This window comes from Orbicella faveolata, unplaced genomic scaffold (assembly GCF_042242905.1).
Source record: "Orbicella faveolata isolate gen_17 unplaced genomic scaffold, um_ofav_v1 contig_27, whole genome shotgun sequence".
NCBI classification, from domain to species: Eukaryota; Metazoa; Cnidaria; class Anthozoa; order Scleractinia; family Merulinidae; genus Orbicella; species Orbicella faveolata.
In genome coordinates, this window is record NW_028301555.1 from 467,436 (window position 1) to 487,500 (window position 20,065).

General features: G+C 38.3%; 1 long non-coding RNA gene and 1 pseudogene across 1 annotated transcript; one reads left to right on the forward strand and one right to left on the reverse strand.

Moving 5' to 3' along the window:
* Window positions 1–5,146: 5,146 nt before the first annotated feature.
* Window positions 5,147–6,497, reverse strand: LOC149107007 (uncharacterized; annotated as a pseudogene).
* Window positions 6,498–10,306: 3,809 nt separating this feature from the next.
* Window positions 10,307–17,328, forward strand: LOC149107008 (uncharacterized). The gene is made up of 2 exons (XR_016209485.1): window positions 10,307–10,539; window positions 13,413–17,328. It is a non-coding gene; the product is annotated as an uncharacterized LOC149107008 (long non-coding RNA).
* Window positions 17,329–20,065: the final 2,737 nt, after the last annotated feature.

Consider the following 20,065-nt stretch of genomic DNA (forward strand, 5'->3'; position numbering starts at 1 on the left):
AAATTTAATTTTGGGACTTCTGCAAACCCTTTGTTTACATCTATTTCTCGTTTTCGGATGGCGTGACGCGTTACAGATTTAAAGGTAAGACTTCGAAATGTCGATCTTACTTGAAGGCTTCTCCTTGTTTTTGAAAACATCAACTGTTCTTTCAGATCAGAAAAAAAAATCGCCCAGCATTGCGGGTGGCGGGTCAGTTTTTCTTCAATTATTAGCGTGTAAACAAGACGGTCGAGTACAGACGTCAGAGGTGGTGTCTATTTGGCGCAGCCGAATGTAAACAATGAGGAAATACAGGTTACGACAAATCTGCGCTGCTATCCGGCCTACGAAATGATCAAAAAGGACAGACAACTGGAATAAACGTCTCAATACATGAAATTGTCGCTAGGTCTCCAGGATTGCCAGCGAAAATCTTTCTCACTATCATTGTCGTTTGTATCGTCGCAGGTTAGTACACCGTCTTGTTTTCCGTTTCATTTCCTTCCTTTATTACCGCGTGCATGGAATTGACTTACGACCACTTGCTATGAAGCTTGAGGTAATTTTTTGCTGATTCAAAGGTGTCTTAAGGTGTCTCGAAAACCCAGACCCGCAAAACTCTTCTTTATTTAGCAGAATTAACCGAAGCATAAGGATCCGTAGAATATGATATCCGAAACTGTCACGCAATGCACCTCGAGCCATTGTCACTAATCTTGGAATTTAAATGGCTTTTAAGTATAAAATATATTTCATCAATCTGGTTTATACTTATAAAGCAACCCAAAAAAATATACGAATGCTGGGTATTATTTTCGTGAACCGAGCAGAGGAATCTACCACCGTGGGCTTATTTTTGTCCCTCTCTCTGCAGATTGTGCCAATGACATTGTATGGACGAACAGCAAATAAGATGTCTTGAAGCAATCCGCAGTAAACACGCTGAGAAAAGAAGTTGCGATATTTTTCGAGCCTGAGTTTTCGAGACGCACAGAGAGTCTGACTTTTTCGGGTCTGAGTTTTCGTTTTCGAGGGTCTCAGTTTTACGGCTCTGAGTTTTCAATCTCGGAACCCACTCAGCTGGTTTACATGTAAATGTCAAAAAATAAAAACAACTTTATTTAATGAGTTCTCAGAAAACTAAATCAAATTGAAATGTCGTCTAGGACAGCAGATTTTTCTTCCACCTTCTTGCAAACAGCGTGTTAGTGGTGGTGAGATGGAAGAGGAGGGGGGAGGGGGAGTCCCTTCTCCGTTGCCACTATGCAATGGTACTTCTTCACGGCCTCATAGTTCCACCTGTGCACCCTCCTTGAATGGGGTAGGAAGGATATACACACTACTGTCTGGACAAATATCGTTTCTTTTTTAACAATCCATGTCATTATTTCTTTTTCTTTTTAACATTCAGATTATTTGAGCCATCTTGTTTTTGTAGATATTCTTTCATTACCATCCCATTTCTCTTAACACGGATACAACCACATTTTGGCCGGGTTAATGAAAATTAATTTGCCTCCGCAAGATTTTTTTTTTATAAACCACCTCAAAACTATCTCAATTAATCTTCAGAGCATCTCAGTTGCGCGCAAAATGTAATTCCATTTACTGTCATGGATCGCAAACATGCAATCTCGCTCTCCACGAACTTTAAATAGTTGTCCCCTGGTTGTCTTTAACAGCAGTAACATTAACAAGAAATTATCAATACTAATTTGGATGTAATTTCGTTGCATTGTGGAGGTTTTGTGGTGATTTTGACAAGAGCAACATTAAATTACTGTTGTTGAAAGTGACGTTTAATTTCAGAGCGGACACCAACACGGTGTACTAGTAACCTGCGGCGCCAATAGACCAATTTCGATATATTAAAATTCAGCCTAAAACAATGGACCTCAATACGAGGCTCCGGGGAATAACTGCAGAGTTTGTGGAGATTATTCCCCGGAGCCTCGTGCTGAGGTCTATTTTTTTAGGCTGAATTTTAATATATCGAAATTGGTCTATTGGGTGAACGAGGTAATAGAGGAAGGAAATGAAGCGGAACACAAGACGGCGTCCAAACCTGCGACAATACAAACGACAATAAGGAAGGCAAGGAAGATTTCCGCTAAGAATCCTGACCTAGCAACGATTACACGTATTGAGATGTTTATTCCAGTCGTCTGTCCTTTATGATCATTTCGTAGGCCGGATAGCAGCGCAGTTTTGTCGTAACCTGTATTTCCTCGTTGTTCACATTTGGCTGCGCCAAATAGACACCACCTCTGACGTCTTTCCTCGACCCTCTTGTTTGCACGCTGATAATTGAAGGAAAAGTGACCCGCCACTCGCAATGCCAAGCGATTTTTCTGAACCGAAAGAAAAGCCTTTAAGTAAGATCGACATTTCGAAGTCCAGTCGTCTGACCTTTGAATCTGTAACGCGTCACGCCTTTCAAAAACGAGAAATAGATGTAAACAAGAGGTTTGAAGAAGTCCCAAAATTAAATTTAGGGTAAAGGTTCGTTCACTATTAACTTGCAGTTTGTTCTACACAACAGTAAAAAAGACCATCGAACTGAGGATCCACTTTGTTTTTCCATGCAGCGTGACGTTAAAAATAGAATTTTCGCGGGAAAATTTAGCCCAGGCAGTGGTAAGGATTTGGCGAGTTTGTAATGTTTACTTAAGTTGACGACGATGTCACAGCTTAAAAATTCTCTTCTGCAGTCCAGCTGACTATTTTTTTGCAGATCTTTCAGTAAATCATGGATAAAATCGCAGAAAGTCGGAATAAGGTAACATTCTTTGCTAAATATTTGGCGGGAAATATTTCTGACTAATGATTTTTTTTGGACTTTGCGAGACCAATTACTCTGATTTGCCTGTAGATACCAATTTTAACTCAACCGGATATTGATAACAATGCAAGAGACAAATTTGTGGAAATAAACTGCCGCACTTTTGAAAAACGACTCGCTGAAAATGGCTAAAATTTGAGTCACTCTCATAACTGATTCGGCGGTGATATTTGGTACCTCGTAAAAACCGTAGAATTAAAGCGAAAGACCTCAAATATATCTCAGTCAACTAATAAAGGGACAAATATTATCGCACGAAAATAAGAGTTTCTGGAATTTGTAAGAAGTATCTTTTAGGCTGACCTAAAGTTGCCCGAAATTTCGGCCATTTTCGACCGCTTGAGAGCACAAAATCATGATGTGGTAATATCTCGAAGAAAAACGAACGCCTACCTCGGCAAATGTCATGGTTGTTAATCTTTTCGGATAGCTTTTGTACTGTGAAAAGATGAAGGTAAACGGTCGACCTCTTTTGGTACTGCCCGGTTTTCTCCGATAATGACACTTAAGAGTGACTTCCTGTAAATACTACGGATAGGTGTGCAAAATGCAAAAATCGAATTCCCTCAAACTTTTTCACAAGAAAGCCCTCTGGAAACTATTTAGGAAAATACAACTTTTAGTTCGTTTGAATTTATATTCTTCAAGTGAAGGGATTTTTTTAATTTTCACCCATGGAAAAGCCCTCGAACCACTGAAAAATGTGCTTCGTATTTGCGACTCGTGCAAGAAAACTAAAACAATTATCAAAACTATTTCGATATTACACAATTCAATGACCCTTCCTTTACAAAGTACCGTTATTAGAATTGGAAAAGATTCAAACCTGAATTTTTAAAAATTTTTCAAATTTACCCTCCTAAACAGCATTATAAGAAAGCTCGATTTTGGCAAATTTCAACAGCAAAACCCCCTACCTGGTACATGGATTCCGCTGTAAAGATGGTATTCTATAGAAAGAGTAAGGCTTCCCCTATTGTTCTGTGAAATAAAATTTCGGGGCAACTCAAACTACGAATTTAGACGACGGAAAATATTTACGGTATTCGCCTGAAGTTTATGACCTTTGAACTTACAGTTATCTTCATGAATACAAGAGATAACCTATACAACAGTTGAAATTTTAGCCTGAATGCGACCCTTTCTCCCATTTAAATGATTTATAGTTATTTTTTATCTTCTGTAGGCAATTTTATCGAAAAAGATATTTTTTTTACGCTGAAAAGGAGTTCTAACTTGTTTATGAGTACGTGTGTATTTGTTTACTGAAGCGGCAATTTGTGGATATTAAATTTATTCCATTTAAGTTCTATTTCGTGTGCTGCAAGGCGTTTCGTGTTCTCATTAAAACAAAATGGTATTGTCAAGTAGGTTTTCTTCTCAGATATTAAAGCAACATATAACTTTTGACTTACCGTCCACATGCATGGCTTGATTTACTCAGCAGCGTTACACCGGGTGTGATAGCGGTGAGATGGCGTGACGATAATTGACAAATCGCTTTTCGCGAATCGAATTCATCAAAAAGTATGTATATATAACATCTTTCTTTGAGACTACTTGATAAAGACTCTTGTGAAATAAGTCTGCAAATTTTGAAACTCTCATTGCTGTGAGAAAAAAAAAAAAAACCGGATCTACTATTTTTTTGCCACGGTCGTGTGATCCTCGAGTGTGGTATCACATGACAATAACAACTACGAAATGGCCACCTGCAGTTATTATCAAATCGTTGGGGGCACGTGCGGTCCTAGTGTCACGAATCCCGGACATGTTCAATGTGTTTTAATTCGAAAATGTGACAAAGACATTCAAAGTGATTTGAAGGCTATTGATGTGAGCGATTCTTCTCCGGACGAAGCAAGGCTACTGTTGGCTAGAGCAGGTCAGTGTATTCGTAATTCAGTTTTCTCTTTAGATCGAGAATATCGCGAAAGATTATCGAGAAAATACTGAATGCTACGGTAACAGACAATCACCATGAGGCCCAATAAGGCGTGATTTCATGATACGCGAAATCAAAATCTAACGGCACTCTTTCAGTGTAGCTGACCGTGCAAAAGCGTAATAGTATCTTGAGACTATAGTCTCTTGAGTTATATTGGGGCCCGGCCGACGCCGAAACATTCTCACGTATCATTTAAAATGCGTAAGAAAGCGGAGTCCTATAATACTGCGTGACATTTTCTGTCATGCCTTTCTCAATGTTATCCAAGGGCTTACATCCCCGGGGTTAGGTTGCTGTCGCATGGTTTTTCGAAACCCTTACCGTTAAACTAAACTTCCAGTAAACGCATATCACACATTTTCTTTACAAGGTTGTTTTGACGTGGATGAAGGTATTTTGAACACAACAGTATGTCCTCGTCATCGGGACCTATGGGGGATAAGGTGGCGTAGCAACAAAAAGAACTGTTCCTGTTCAGAGCAATGGATACAACATGAGAAGAACCAGAAAGGGGATCGTGGGATAAATCTGGTTCAGTCGAGAAGACTCCACCCTCAGACACAAATTTCGTTGCCTGTAGGCTCTCATAATAAAGTGTATTATCGTTTGTCTCACGATGTGGTCACTTGAAATGTAGATCGCGACGTTTCGACTGCTTACTGCTAGTCTTCTTCAGGCGATAAGGTCGACTGATTGCACGGTATCATTTATATCACAAAGGTCGGCTGTGATTGGTGCATTTCGATCCTCCTATTGTTCCATTGTTCCGACGAGTAGCTGTTCCCTCAGTGGTCTGCTGTTGTACTGTTCTCCTGTTGTTGTGTTTTTTGATCGTGGGCATCCATGCTTCAGGAATTTCAATTCCATTGTCCCTGTTGATGTTATTAGGGTCAAGTCTTATGTGAATAGCTTCCTTGACCCTACGTGTCTAACAGTGAGGATCGCGATAAATAAACTTGACCTCATTCCAGATAGGATAGTGGCCGGTCTCGTGGGTGTGTTCAGAAACGGCGGAGGTCTGGGTACGAGCGAGTCGTATATCCCTGTCGTGTTCTTTGATCCTCTCCTGCATAGATCTCCCTGTTTCCCCGATGTAGGCTTTGCCGCACTCACAGGGAATCCTGTAGACAACACCATCTTGCTTAGCCGGGTTGACGGTGTCCTTTGGTGGCACTAAGTGTGACCGAAGTGTCGTATCGGACTTGAAGACGGTGCGAATGCCTTGTTGTTCTAGGCAGCGGCGGAGAGACTCCGAAACTCCTTGGACATAAGGTAAAACAGCGGTGGATTTAAATTCCGCTTCGAGCTCTCTTCTTGGGGTTGTTCGTGCCTTTGTGATCTTCTGTACAAACGAGGAGGGATATTCGTTAGAAACAAGTACAGATACCCAGACCTCCGCCGTTCCTGAACACACCTCGAATATCTTTGCCACATTATCCAATTTTAACAAATTGAACATGTACGGGATTCGAAACCCTAGGACCGCACGTGACGCAGATGCCACCGACGATTTGAGAATAACTGCAGGTGGCCATTTTTTAGCTGTTATATTATTGTCATGTGATACCACACTCGAGGATCACACGACCACGGCATAAAAATAGTAGATCCAGGTTCTTCATTTCACCGTAATGAGAGTTTCAAAATTTTGTAGACTTTTTTCACAAGAGTCTTTATCAAGTAGTCTCGAAGAATTATGATGTCAAAAGATATAATAAATATATTTTGATGAATTCGATTTGCAAAAAGCGATTTGTCAGTTATCGTTACGCCATCTTAGTGCTATCACACCCCGGTGTAACGCTGCTGAGTAAATCAAGCCATGCATGTGGACGGTAAGTCAAAAACCATATGTTATTTTAAAATCTGAGAAGAGAACCTTCTACTTGGCAATACCATTTTTTTTAACGAAACGCCTTGCAGCACACGAAATAGAACTTAAATGGAATAAATTTAATATCCACAAATTTCCGCTTCAGTAAACAAATACGCACGCACTCAAAAACAAGTTAGAACTCCTTTTCAGCGTTAAAAAATATTACTTTCGATAAAATTACCCACAGAAGATAAAGAATAACTACAAATCATTTAAATGGGGGAAAGGGTCGCATTCAGGCTAAAATTTCAACTGTTGTTTAGGTTATCTCTTGTATTCATGAAGACAACTGTAAGTTCAAAGGTCATAAACTTCAAGCGAGTACCGTGAATATTTTCGGTCGTCTAAATTCGCAGTTTAAGTTGCCCCAAAATTTTATTTCACAGAACGATAGAGGAAGCCTTACTCTTTCTATAGAATATCATCTCTAGAGCGGAATCCATGTACCAGGTAGGGAGTTTTGCCGTTAAAATTTGCCAAAATCGAGCTTTCTGATAATATTGTTTAGGAGGGTAAATTTGAATTTTTTTTACAAAAATTCAGGTTTGAATCTTTTCCAATTCTAATAACGGTGCTTTGTAAATGAAGGGTCATTGAACTGTTTAATATCGAAATAGAGTTGATATTTGTTTTAGTTTTCTTACACGAGTCGCAAATACGAAGCACATTTTTCAGTGGTTCGAGGGCTTCTCCAAGGGTGAAAATTAAAAAATCGCTTTACTTGAAAAATATAAATCCAAACGAACTAAAAAATGTATTTTCTTAAATAGTTTCCAGAGGGCTTTCTTGTGAAAAAGTTTGAGGGAATTTGATTTTTGCATTTTGCACACCTATCCGTAGTCTTTACAGGAAGTCACTCTTAATGTCTTAAGCGTATAAACAGGGCACGTGAAATATTTTCCCTGGTGTTGAAGTAAAGCCAATTAACGCTAAGCGTATAGTTAAGCGACAACTCCAGTCCCATCTCGCGCTGCCTTGCTAAAGATGTGAGTAATCGCGTTTAGATTTGAACCTCTTGAAGTGAGAGGTTCTAAATAGGTGTTTATAAGCCATCTCTAGATCTGGTGTTGGTTTATTCAGCAAACTTCCTTCGATTACAAAAAATGCTGTTTTTTTTCCTTTAATGAACGAAATCCTCTAGTTTTCCTGATTACTTCATTTCGATTGACGAAATCCCCGCGTTTCTAGAAGGCTATCTCTAAAACGGGGAACGAGGAATCGAGGAACGGGGAACGGGGAACGGAGAACGGGGAAGGGGGAATCTCTAAAGGGGGGAATCTCTAAAAGGGGGAATCTCTAAAAGGGGGAATCTCTAAAAGGGGAATCTCTAAAAGAGGGAATCTCTGAAAGGGGAGTCTCTAAAAGGGGGAATCTCTAAAAGGGGGATCTCTAAAAGGGGGAATCTCTAAAAGGGGGAATCTCTAAAAGGGGGAATCTCTAAAAGAGGGAATCTTTAAAAGGGGGAATCTCTAAAAGGGGGAATCTCTAAAAGGGGGAATCTCTAAAAGAGGAAATCTCTAAAAGGGGGAATCTCTAAAAGGGGGAATCTCTAAAAGGGGGAATCTCTAAAAGGGGAAATCTCTAAAAGAGGGAATCTCTAAAAGGGGGAATCTCTAAAAGGGGGGATCTCTAAAAGCGGGAATCTTTAAAAGCGGGAATCTTTAAAACGGGGAATCTTTAAAAGCGGGAATCTTTAAAATTTAAAACGGGGAATCTTTAAAAGCGGGAATCTTTAAAATGGGGAATCTTTAAAAGCGGGAATCTTCAAAAGCGGGAATCATTAAAAGCGGGAATCATTAAAAGCGGTAATCTTTAAAAGCGGGAATCATTAAAACGGAGAACCTTTAAGAGTTGGAATCTTTAAAATGAGAAATTTTCAATGCTTATGGCCTGTGAACATGCTCTCAAGTGGGAAATTTGCGAAACGAACACTGGAAAAGTTGAAAATTTCCATGCACATGTCAATTTTAATTTACAGTATGTAAATCTTGATTTACATTCTTTGTAAATTACAATTTACATGTTAGGGTTTTGTAAAATAAAATTACAGGAAATTTACAGCTTTTAGTACAGCATGTAAATGTTCTGTAAATAGTGATTTACATTGTCTTTGTCGACAATGATCATTTGAAGAACATGTAAAAACCTGTAGAATATTTTACGCACTTTTACAGTATCTGCCTTTGTAAAAAACATGTAAATTGCTTTGCTAAACCATGTGAGAAACGTGTAAATAATTCAACCGAATGCTGTAAAAAGTCTGGAAATGTTATGTTTGTAACTCTGTAAAAATCATGTAAATGAAAAAAGGGGGCCTGTAAGAAACATGTAAAAACCATGTAAATGAAAAAAGGGGGCCTTTAAGAAACATGTAAAAACCATGTAAATGAAAAAAAGGGGGCCTGTAAGAAACATGTAAAAAAAATGTAAATGAAAGAAAGGGAGCCTGTAAGAAACATGTAAAAACCATGTAAATGGAAAACCTAGAAGTTTCACGGGTGCGGTGGGGGGCTCTAAATAGCCTGTTAAAACATGTAAATTAAAAAGGGGACCTTGCAAAGGCTGTGAAAACAATTTAAATGAGATAATGGGGGCTTTTCGAAAACCTGTAAAGATCACCTTAATGTAAAATGGATACCCTTAGAAAAAAAAGATCTAAATTTAAGAGAAGGCCTGCTTAAACCCTGCAAAAACCATGTAATGGAAAAGTGGGCTTATTTAATGTAACTCTGGTGTAACGGTTCAACCAACGGAGACTGTTCAAATGATGTAAATTCCAAGTTACCGAGAGGTTCGCGATCCTCTTGTAAACGGTTAGGGAAAGGAGGGGGGGGGGGGGGGGTAACCGAGAACATATAAATGGGACCTTTTGAAGGCGCGTAAAGTTAAAGTGTAACACCGCCGTAAAGCTCCGTAAACCTTTTACGTTGAAGCATTTGAACTTCTCTAAAGTCCAAGTGTGTGCAATAGTGTGCTTTAAATTGATGTTGGGTTACAAGGTATGCACCAAACTAAATCGCTGCATTGATCGACACCGCATTAAGCTGTCTTCTTGTGAACTTTCCGCGCACCCACAACGACAAAATAAAACTAGAATTGTTACTGCACATGCAGGCGTCCCAAGCTTGCGTCTCTAGAAAAGAGAAAAATTAGTTCTCGGACACGTACGTGTTTATTCATGAAGGTCCATGAAAGCGTCACGTGTTGTGTGAGTTCAAGACGGAAAGAGCCCTGGTGACCGAGTTTGGACTGACGCGGAGTTAGGTTAGGCAGGGAACCGACAGGGACACCCAACGACCGTTTTCTCTCGAATGCTTTTGAACGCTGTTTTAGGCTATCTGGAGTACTTTCAAAGCTCTGTAGGTTAATTTTAGGTTGCACTAAAAAAGATTTATTTGTTCGGTTATTCTAGAGGAACTTGAGTATTCTCGAACTTATTAGGGCTTTTTTGTCCATTTCCCGAAAACGTTAGGTTTATCGCCTTTCCGAAAATGATAGCTGACTTTTTTTCTGTACCCAAAATGACATTTTCTAACAATCCGAAAACAACAGACATTAAATTTCTCATATCACGAAAGTTCGAGGTCACAATTGTGCCCCTGAACCGCTTAGAATGAACAAAATATCATCGATTTAGAGCGTTAAATATAGCAGCCTTGTGAGTACCCGATCTCCAACAAGCGGGAATCAGCGGTCTTCATGTTAGGTACCAGGTTCTCTCGGTTCTCCCGCCATGTTGGGCAGTTCGTTGGAACTTGCATCGAACTCGAGCTCTGTTTTAGCGGGCCAAAATCCACTCTACCTTCGCTTCGTCACCGTGCACGGTTTCAAGGCAAAGTTTTCCGTTACCCAGAAGCTGAAGATAGCGATTACAGGCAACAACAACAACAGGTAAGCAAGTTTTGCATAAATTGAACGAGTAGAGTAAAGTAACGTCAAGATGCATTTCGTTTTGCCTTTGGTTGTGAATGTGTCATTATCAACGAGAAGTTACATTGTTTGTGTAATCGACTTTGGTGATGTTTACCTGCCGTGCATAAAGAGCTTTATGATCTGTTATTATCTGTTCTCGATAAAAGAGGAAGAGCATGCGACATTTGTTATTGGTTTATATGCACGTTATGATTCCTTCTGATGCATGCTCTTGTAAGGTTATGTTGCCCTCTGATGTGAATGCTAGTAAGCTAAAATGTAATGTGCCATTTTCAGCAGAGAAATTTCTCTTATGCTAGTGTAAGTATTCTGAAGTTACTCAAGTGTCTACAGTTGTACCCACATGCAAGTTACAATATACTGTTATACACAACTGTACATGGACATTGCACTCACTGGTACTGATAGTAAGTTACATGTTGTGGAATTTCCTTTCACAAAAAAAAAAAAAAAAAAAAAACTAAGATACTTTATAAAGAGGTATACATGTACCTCAAACTGTCATGAAAACTACACAGGACTTGAAAAAAAAGGAGGAGTAACTTGCCCAGGTAGGAAAATCTACTTGTCTTGTATGACACAGTATAGTCAATCGATTATTCGATAACAATCAATAGAGATTAGTCAATGATATCAGAAATCAATAAAAGGATTCATCATGAGTAATCGATTGTGATCAAATTTTCAATAAGCATTATCGATTTTGCTGATACTAGTTTATCGTTTAAGCAACATTTAATAAGAAAGAAATGAACAAAAGATATAAAGTGAAATATGAAATCGTGAATACAATTGCAGAAAAACATAACATAGTATCTTGTAAACAGAATATTTTGCTGGCATACATGTATCGGGACTATGTTTTGGGGGTCTTTGGTAGTGCCTTTGAAATCTACATAAAAAAGTTACAATCAAGCATTGTGTTGAGGGACACAGTTTTTCTACAGTTTATGTGAACGAACAAAGAGAGACCAACTTTCAATTGATTCTCTAATGACTGATAAATCTAGTAAAATCAAATTGATAACTTGAAACTTCTCTAGCATGTGAGTATGAATTTCTTTCAATTGATTGATGACACTGATAACACTTACATTAATTTCAACTTATTGATTTATATCAATTTATGGATCGATTTCAATCAATTGCCTTACCCTGGGATGACCAGACAGCATTTTAGAGCCCTGTTACAGCTGTACATTTTACTTGTACGAAATTGGGCTCTTACCAAAATAATACATGTAGGTTTCATGTGTCATGCATCTGTTCAGTAGTAGCAGGGCAGGAAAAAAAAATTGTAAGTCACTTGCCCAGTGGGCCAGTCAATTTTAGTTTTCATTTGCCCCTACTTAAATATTAGTTGCCAATGTGGTGGCCAGTAAGGAAATCAAAGGACAAAAATTTAATGCGAGCAAAGTACACTCAGATTCCTAACTAATTCTTGCTTTCAGCCTAATAATTAACTAATCTTTAGGTCTTAAGTTTTGAAATGGAATGACTGGAAATTATCATTTATCAAGCTGGCATTTTTAGTCAGACTCACAAGACTACTGAGGCTACATTGTAATTTCACTTGCCCACCGGGCCACTGAACTTCTATTTTCACTTGCCCAAGAGCAAAATTTACTTGGCTGAGGAAATCAGGCCTGGGTTTTTTCCTGCCTTGAGTAGATGACAGATAACATCAAAATGTGGTAAAAACAAGAAATATTCACATAAGCCATTGCCAGAGTGTGTCACAGAATCTGTGAATTTTTTAGCCAAGTGTGTCACTGATGTTCTTACCACATTTTGTTGTCTTCTGTGATCTATTACTGAACAGATGCACAACAACATGGAATCTATCTGCTTTGTAATACATAACAAAGAAACAAAAACAAATGTTTATGACATCATCTGTACCTTTGTCCACCAATAGAGCATAAGTACATGTAAGAAACAATCAAATTGTGCCTGCAAATAACTTGACTTATTATTTAAACATTGTTTGATAGGAGTTTGATTTATTGTGCATGAATATTACAGTGTAGAAGATAGTGAACATTGAATATTTACTGCCACAGATTTTGAGTTTAGTTCTTCTACATCCTCTGACATTCAGTGCCTTCCAATCAGAGGTGCAAAGTTTTTGTCACACAGCAGCTACAGATGTAGATGTAAGATCTGTTTGATTGATGAATATTCAGGGCTCAAAATAATGGCCGGTCAACGGGCAATGTCTGGCCAGAATGGTGACTTGACCGGCCAAAAACTTCACTCGCCGGTCATGTTGACCAGTCATGTCATGTTGAGACGGTCACGTTGTTCATTCTTGAATAAACAATGAAATCCCCAACTGTAAACCTGAGAGTTTTAATCTCTTTTTTATTATGACCTCTCACGAAAATATACACCAACGCATATCCGTTCGAACGGCTAAAGACCATTCGCTTGCTGTTTGTGATGCGTTCAAGATCGATAGGAATGCCATTCGAGCGACTGGGGTTAAATCCGTTCAGGAAAATATTAAGCCAATTTTTAAACGGTCTAGCAGTGACTGGAACAAACAAATTATATTTGTGGGTTTAATTAGTCTAACATTACGTGTACTTGATTTTTTCATAAATATCTTGACCAGTCAGAAACGAGATGTGACTGAGCTAAAATTACTTTGGCCGGTCAACATGACCGGCTACAGTCCGATTTCAAAGGCTACAGTATAAATTGGAATGATAAGAAACAAAATAATAACTCCAGTGTAAAATTCGCTGATTGATATCATACACAGAATTTGCTGATTCATACAGAGACATAACTTATGTTATTTAACGAATGTTTTATGTTACTTGTAGGATGAAGTAAAATTGAGAGTGGTCAATACATGCATACTCCTTGGCTTTGATGCTTGATCAGGAAAAAAGCAGCAACTGAGAAGTCTACAGTACTTATGACTCTATAAGGGGTCCAAGGCCCATTTCTTGAAGGCCCCAGAAACTTTTTGGGCCCACAAAGCCATCTTTAATTGAGCTGTCTAAAAACTAAGAGCTGTATATGCCTGGAACTTCTTGTGTGAAGGAAACCTCTGTTCATATTGAGAATAAGCAAATAAAACAGCTCTGTGAGCATAAGATTTCAGATTTTGGTATGGCTTTCTGGGTGCAAAAACTTTTTGGGACCTTTGAGAAATGGACCCCTGGTGCATTACAGTCTAACATGGTGACCTTCAACACTTTGATATGCTCTGGAAGCTTTTTGGCATAAATTCAACCACCTTAAACATTTTTAATGCTTTGAAGTATCACCTACCTGTGTTAGTTAATTAGCATTAAATTTAAATATTTTAGATTGCTACAGTGCAGCTCAGATATAAGCGAACTACGCATACGCGTATCATACGAGCGTATTTTGCGTATACGCGTATGTCAATACGCGCACATATACGCGTATATACGCGCGTATATGTCTCTTTGTTATGCATTCCCACAAGTTTCTTTATGTGAAGCATTGTTAGTCAAACAAAGGACATTATGTTTCTTGAGAATGAAAATGGCTTCAAAGCGAAATTTGCATATTGTTAAAACGTCAGCCGGTCAATAAAAGCTATCATATTTCGATCACTTCGCAAATTCACCGACAAACTACCGTTTATCAACACTTGATCTTAAGCTACTAAAAATGGGAAGAAAATTGATACAGTCGCTTGAACTCCCCATTTTAACACGTGAACTTTATGTTCTTACAAGTAAAGATCTGTGTTTCGGCACGTGTCGGCAAGTCGTTTGCGAAATGTTTATTGTCTGAATTAGCGTTCTGAAGATCCTAGTCGAAAAAATGATATCTCCGGTTATATTTGACACAGATCATGCATTCAAATGGTAAAATACTCTTTCCTTGACGAAAAAATTGTTTATCAAAGTTTCTATGGTGCGCCGCTCACGTTTAGTTATTTTTTCTTCAAGGAAAAGTTGTGTGTTTCGGCACGCGTCGGCAAGTTGTTTGCGAAGCGTTTATTGTCTGAAGATCCTCGTTGAAAAAATGATATCTCCAGTTTCATTTGACACAAATCGTTCATTCAAACGGTGAAATGCTCTTCCCTTTACCAAAGAATTGTTTATCAAGGTTTCTATGGCACACTGCTCAAGTTTAGTTATTTTTACGTCGTGTGTTCGGCAGGCGTCGTCAGGTCGTTTCCGAGATGTTTATTGTCTGAAGCGTTCCGAAGACATTGTCGAAAAAATGATATCTCCGGTTATATTTGACACAAACCGTTCATTCAAACAGTAAAATGCTCTTTCTTTAGCCAAACAATTGTTTATCAAAGTTTCTATGGCGCGCTGCTCACGTTTAGTTATTTTTTCTTCAAGGAAAAGTTCTGTGTTTCGGCATACGTCGGCAAGTCGATTGCGAGATGTTCATTGTCTGAAGCGTTGCGAAGACGTTGTCGAAAAAATGATATCTCCGGTTCTATTTGACACAAATCGTTCATTCAAACGGTAAAATGCTCTTTCTTTAGCCAAAGAAATGTTTTTCAAAGTTTCTATGGCGCGCTGCTCACGTTTAGTTATTTTTTCCTCAAGTAACAGTTCTGTGTTTCGGCATGCGTCGGCAAGTCGCTTGCGAGATGTTTATTGTTTGAAGCGTTCCGACCTTGTCGAGAAAGTGATATCTCCGGTATCTGACACAAACCGTTCATTCAAATAGTAAATTACTCTCTTCCTGACAAAAGAATTGTTTATCGAAGATTCCATGGTGCGCCGCTCACATTTTGTTATTTTTAATTTCTTCGAGGAAAAGTTGTGTGTTTCGGCACACGTTTCCAAGTCGCTTGCTTGGACCGTGTTCAGACTTAGTTTCGAGAAGATGTTATCTTTCGGTTGTGATGTTTGCTCCATGAAGATGGGATTGTTGAAGCGTGTATCCCCGGTTCTATTTGACAAAAAAAAAATAGTAAATTTTTGATTTAACGGCAAAATACTCTCTCTTTTAATCAATATTCAGTCAGTTAATTTTCAGTCAAGTGCCCAATTGCACAATGTTAGTTTCAGCTAACATTTTGCTTAGTCTGTAGGCATACGCGCGTATACTGTATACGCGTATTCAAAATAAAGAAAACGCTCTCTCGCTCTGTGGTAAGCTGTCAAGCCATTGAAAACAACAATGACCTGATAAGAAAAGAAGAAAGAATAGGTTAGCTCATACATACTAATCAGGCATACGCGTATATGCTGTATACGCGTATGTGCGTATATGCATACGCGTACGTGCGTATATGCATACGCGTATACGCGTATTGGGCTGACGCGCATTACGCGTATATTTTGGTTCGGATATATCTGAGCTGGACTGTAGGTTGATACTTATTGTTCAATACAGCAGCTACAAGATTTCATCGTAAAAAGAAAAGGCTATGTTTACATACGTGTAGTACCAGAACAACAATTTATTAACTTATGTTGTGTTATGGGAACTACGAATTGTTTTTTGTTTTGTTTTTTTTTGTTTTTTAAGTACAGTGTTTTATCACAAAAAAAGAGTAAAATTTGGATCTTCACCAGTCTGAATATTGTTTACAGTGAATGTTTTGTCAGGGATGCAAAATGTTTGTACTGTTTGGATTCCGTACAGTTTTGGAAAAAGAAGGAAACTGTGACTTTGTAAACATAGCCTAAAAGATGTCAGAAGCCTTGTTTTATGTTATGCAATGTAGTATTCCTTTGGCATGAATGTTTTTATGATGAATTTAAAATGTCAATCTCTATCTTGTGGTTTTTTTCTTCCCATTTTCTGTTATTTCAAAAGAACAATTCACTCTACGAAAAAAGTTGCTCAATACTTGACACTTACATTGCAGTAATTTTCATAATGCAGTAAGTCTGCATACGACCCACGTGGCCCAACAGGCTGGAGCTTATCCCGCTTTCTGTAGCAGGAAGCGAGTAGGACTATTTCTACTCCCCCTGGATGAGATGCCAGTCCATTGTAGGGTTACCCCACCATTAAATTTGCTGATACCCACTTATACACCTGGGTGGAGAGGCACTGAGAGTAAAGTGTGTTGCCCGACAATACAACAGAATATACCCACCTAGGGCTTGAACCCGGACCACGTGATCAGGAGTTGAGTGCACTACATGTAACTAGGAGGCCATCGTGCCTCCCACATTTTTCATAATAATTATTCAAGCTAATTTAATCCTACATTAATTACTTAGTAAGAAAAAACAGTTTATTCATTCATTTTATGACAAAGGTATTATCATTGTTACATTTGACTTTGTATTTAGTATAAATTTAAGACAGGTATCCATTTGCAAACAATTTTAATTTAGTAATACACCTAAATTGCAAAATTTTTACTAGTTGTAGCTGCCAACAGTATAGTTTTTCATCATTTTATTATTTATGAATTAAATAGAGCTGAATATGACATGGTTTCGCACAATCTTGAAAAGGTCTTGAATTTTAGTAGTCTTGAAAAGTGCTTGAATTCGGTTAAAGGAGCTCAGTCATGGTATTTTGAAATATTTTGGCCATGCAAAAAAATTACATTTAAGTCGTCTTGTTATGGATAGAAAGGAAAGAAAACATGTTTTATTTGTTGTAATGTATACATTGTAAACCTTATTCATGGCATATACAAACTATTTGAATTTTACTGAGTTTGTACTGATTGCAATAAATTTCTGATTCTGTATAAATTTGCATATTTTCTACTATTGTAATTAAGGTCAACAGATTTGATTACAATAAAACCGTACATTCTATGCATTTTTCTTCAAGTTATGTTATTTACAGGCTCCCTTTTTCAATTTCCAGGTTATTTACAGGCTCCCTTTTTCGATCTACATGTTATTTACAGGCTCCCTTTTTCAATTTACAGGTTATTTGCAGGCTCCCTTTTTCAATTTACAGGTTATTTACAGGCTCCCTTTTTCAATTTCCAGGATATTTGCAGCCTCCCTTTTTTAATTTAGAGGTTATTTACAGGCTTCCTTTTTCGATTTCCATGTTATTTACAGGTTCCCTTTCTCGATTTCCATGATTATTTACAGGCTCTCTTTTTCGATTTACATGTTATTTACAGGCTCCATTTTTCGATTTACATGTTATTTACAGGCTCCCCTTTTCCGATTTACATGTTATTTACAGGCTCCCTTTTCCGATTTCCATGTTATTTACAGGCTCCCTTTTTCGATTTACATGTTATTTACAGGCTCCCTTTTTCGATTTACATGTTATTTACAGGCTCCCTTTTTCGATTTACATGTTCTTTATAGGCTCTCTTTTTTGATTTCCATGTTATTTACAGGCTCCCTTTTTCGATTTACACGTTATTTACAGGCTCCCTTTTCCGATTTACATGTTATTTACAGCCTCCCTTTTTCTATTTACATGTTGTTTACAGCCTCCCCTTTTTTATTTACATGTTATTTACAGTATTTTGGCAGTCTCCCTGTATTAAATTTACGTGTTATTTACGCGTTTCCAGGTTGAATCACAAGAAATTTACAGGCTATTTACAGTATTTGCAGGAACAGTTTACATGTTATTTACATGATCTTAGCCCTTAGCTTTGAAGCATTTACAGTGTTTTCTTCCTCATTTACATGTTTCACTTGAAATATTTACATGTTTTTTACATGAAACCACCAAAACATGTAAAAGGGGAAAAATCATGTAAATTATTCTTTACAGTCTCTTTTTGATTATTTACATGTTAATTACATGTTATTTACATACTCTGTAAATTTTCAACTTTTCCAGTGGAAATTGCAACGCTTGGCTCGGCTTCCCTTCGCTCGCCAAATATTTCTTTTCGTCCGTTCCACACGCTCTCGCTAGAACGCCTCTTCGCAGGATAAAATACCTTTTAATAAATGTTTTTAAAAACCAGGTAAAGTTATTATTAGTAGTTATTACTGCCTGTGACATTGCGCAATCTAGCCATTTTACAGGAACGCGCAAGGTCAAGTTTAAAAACTTAATCTCCTCAGGGAGTATATCTGTCAGGTTATATCTGTCGGAATATATATCTCAGGTTTATGTATATGTCACTTTGTTCCACACGTTGGTCGATGAAAGAAAAACGACAATACGGGATTGTTATTCGCTGACGAACAAATTTTAACCTACATTTTATCCGGACTTGTTCTTTGTGACCACTTTCGCTAAGATGTCGCGACAAGATCGGTTGTCATCGTTCACTGTGCTAAAACATACCTGGTGAGACGTTCAATTTCAATTGTTGACACCCCTAGGTTGTTTAACTTTTTGAAAATTTTGCCGATATTTATTGAAGTTTATTACAGCGTCAGTTTACAGACCTATAGATTATCTTCCATAGAGGAAATTTCAAACTCCATTACAATAATTTTCTAGTTACAAAAAAATTGAATGGCGGGCGACCTGGGGAACCATATGAATGCATGATTGACGCAGGCGAATTGCCAACTGCTCGGGGAAGTTTTGATTCAAGGCGTCGCGTCGGTGGTAAGGAGAATTTAGAGTTTCATGCCAGTTTTTCACAATACTTCCTAGAGAAATTCCTTTGTCCTAGTCAGAGATTTTGGCGGGAATTTGCTCAGTATAATCAGTGATTCCTTGCTAATCCAGACCCCTCTTTGCGCATGGTGGAGGTGGAGAGGAATTTAAAGTTCCTCTGCCATTTACTTTTCGAAAGCAAAAAGGTCGCTAAGTTCCAAGGTCTTGCACATTTTAAGTGGGATGACCTTGGCACACAAGATGTTATCGGACAAGGTTCATTTGATGCCGTATTAAAGAAATGCACAAATTTTCTCCAAAACTTTCTTTTTCGCCATAAATCGGTCCAATTGACCGTTCTTAGTCTCTAACGAGCAAAATTTGCCTCGATATACGACCACTTAATGGTCGTGCTCTTTGTACCACGTGTGACGGCTAGGCCTTTCCGCACAATGGTCAGGTTTAGATATCGACGACATTCCGACGTCGCAAATCGAAAAACGTTATCAGTTTTGGTGCAAAAACGGTGGTAAAATGGTCCACTACGCCTATGATTGATCAAGGTCCATTTCTAGGTTTCGCCCGTAATTAACATCCAAATTTTCACGGCAACCAGAAAGAAGATACAACGCAAAAGGTAGCCAGTGCAAAAGGCTTATTTAGCGTCATGGCAGCTAAAAAACCTGACTAAACGGTTAAAAACGGTATTTTTTGGCTAAAGTTTGGTATCCAAAGGGTTAAGAACTAAATATTCCCAGAACGCTCGCGAATCAGTGGACGTCGTAGTGAGGAAACTGCTCTCGCCCTCTGCGGACTTTGTTGAAGCTTTTGCCAAAGAGGCCACGTTGTTGTCACAGCTAGGCCACGAAAACATCGTCCAATTCAAAGCTGTTTGCCAGGACCCCATGGCAATTGTTTCTACTGTACGTGTATTTCGATATTGAAGTTTTCGGCGCTGAAGGTAAGCTGAGCTCGTTAAACGAGTTAATGTACCTTATCGACAGTCAAGACTGCAATGGAATAG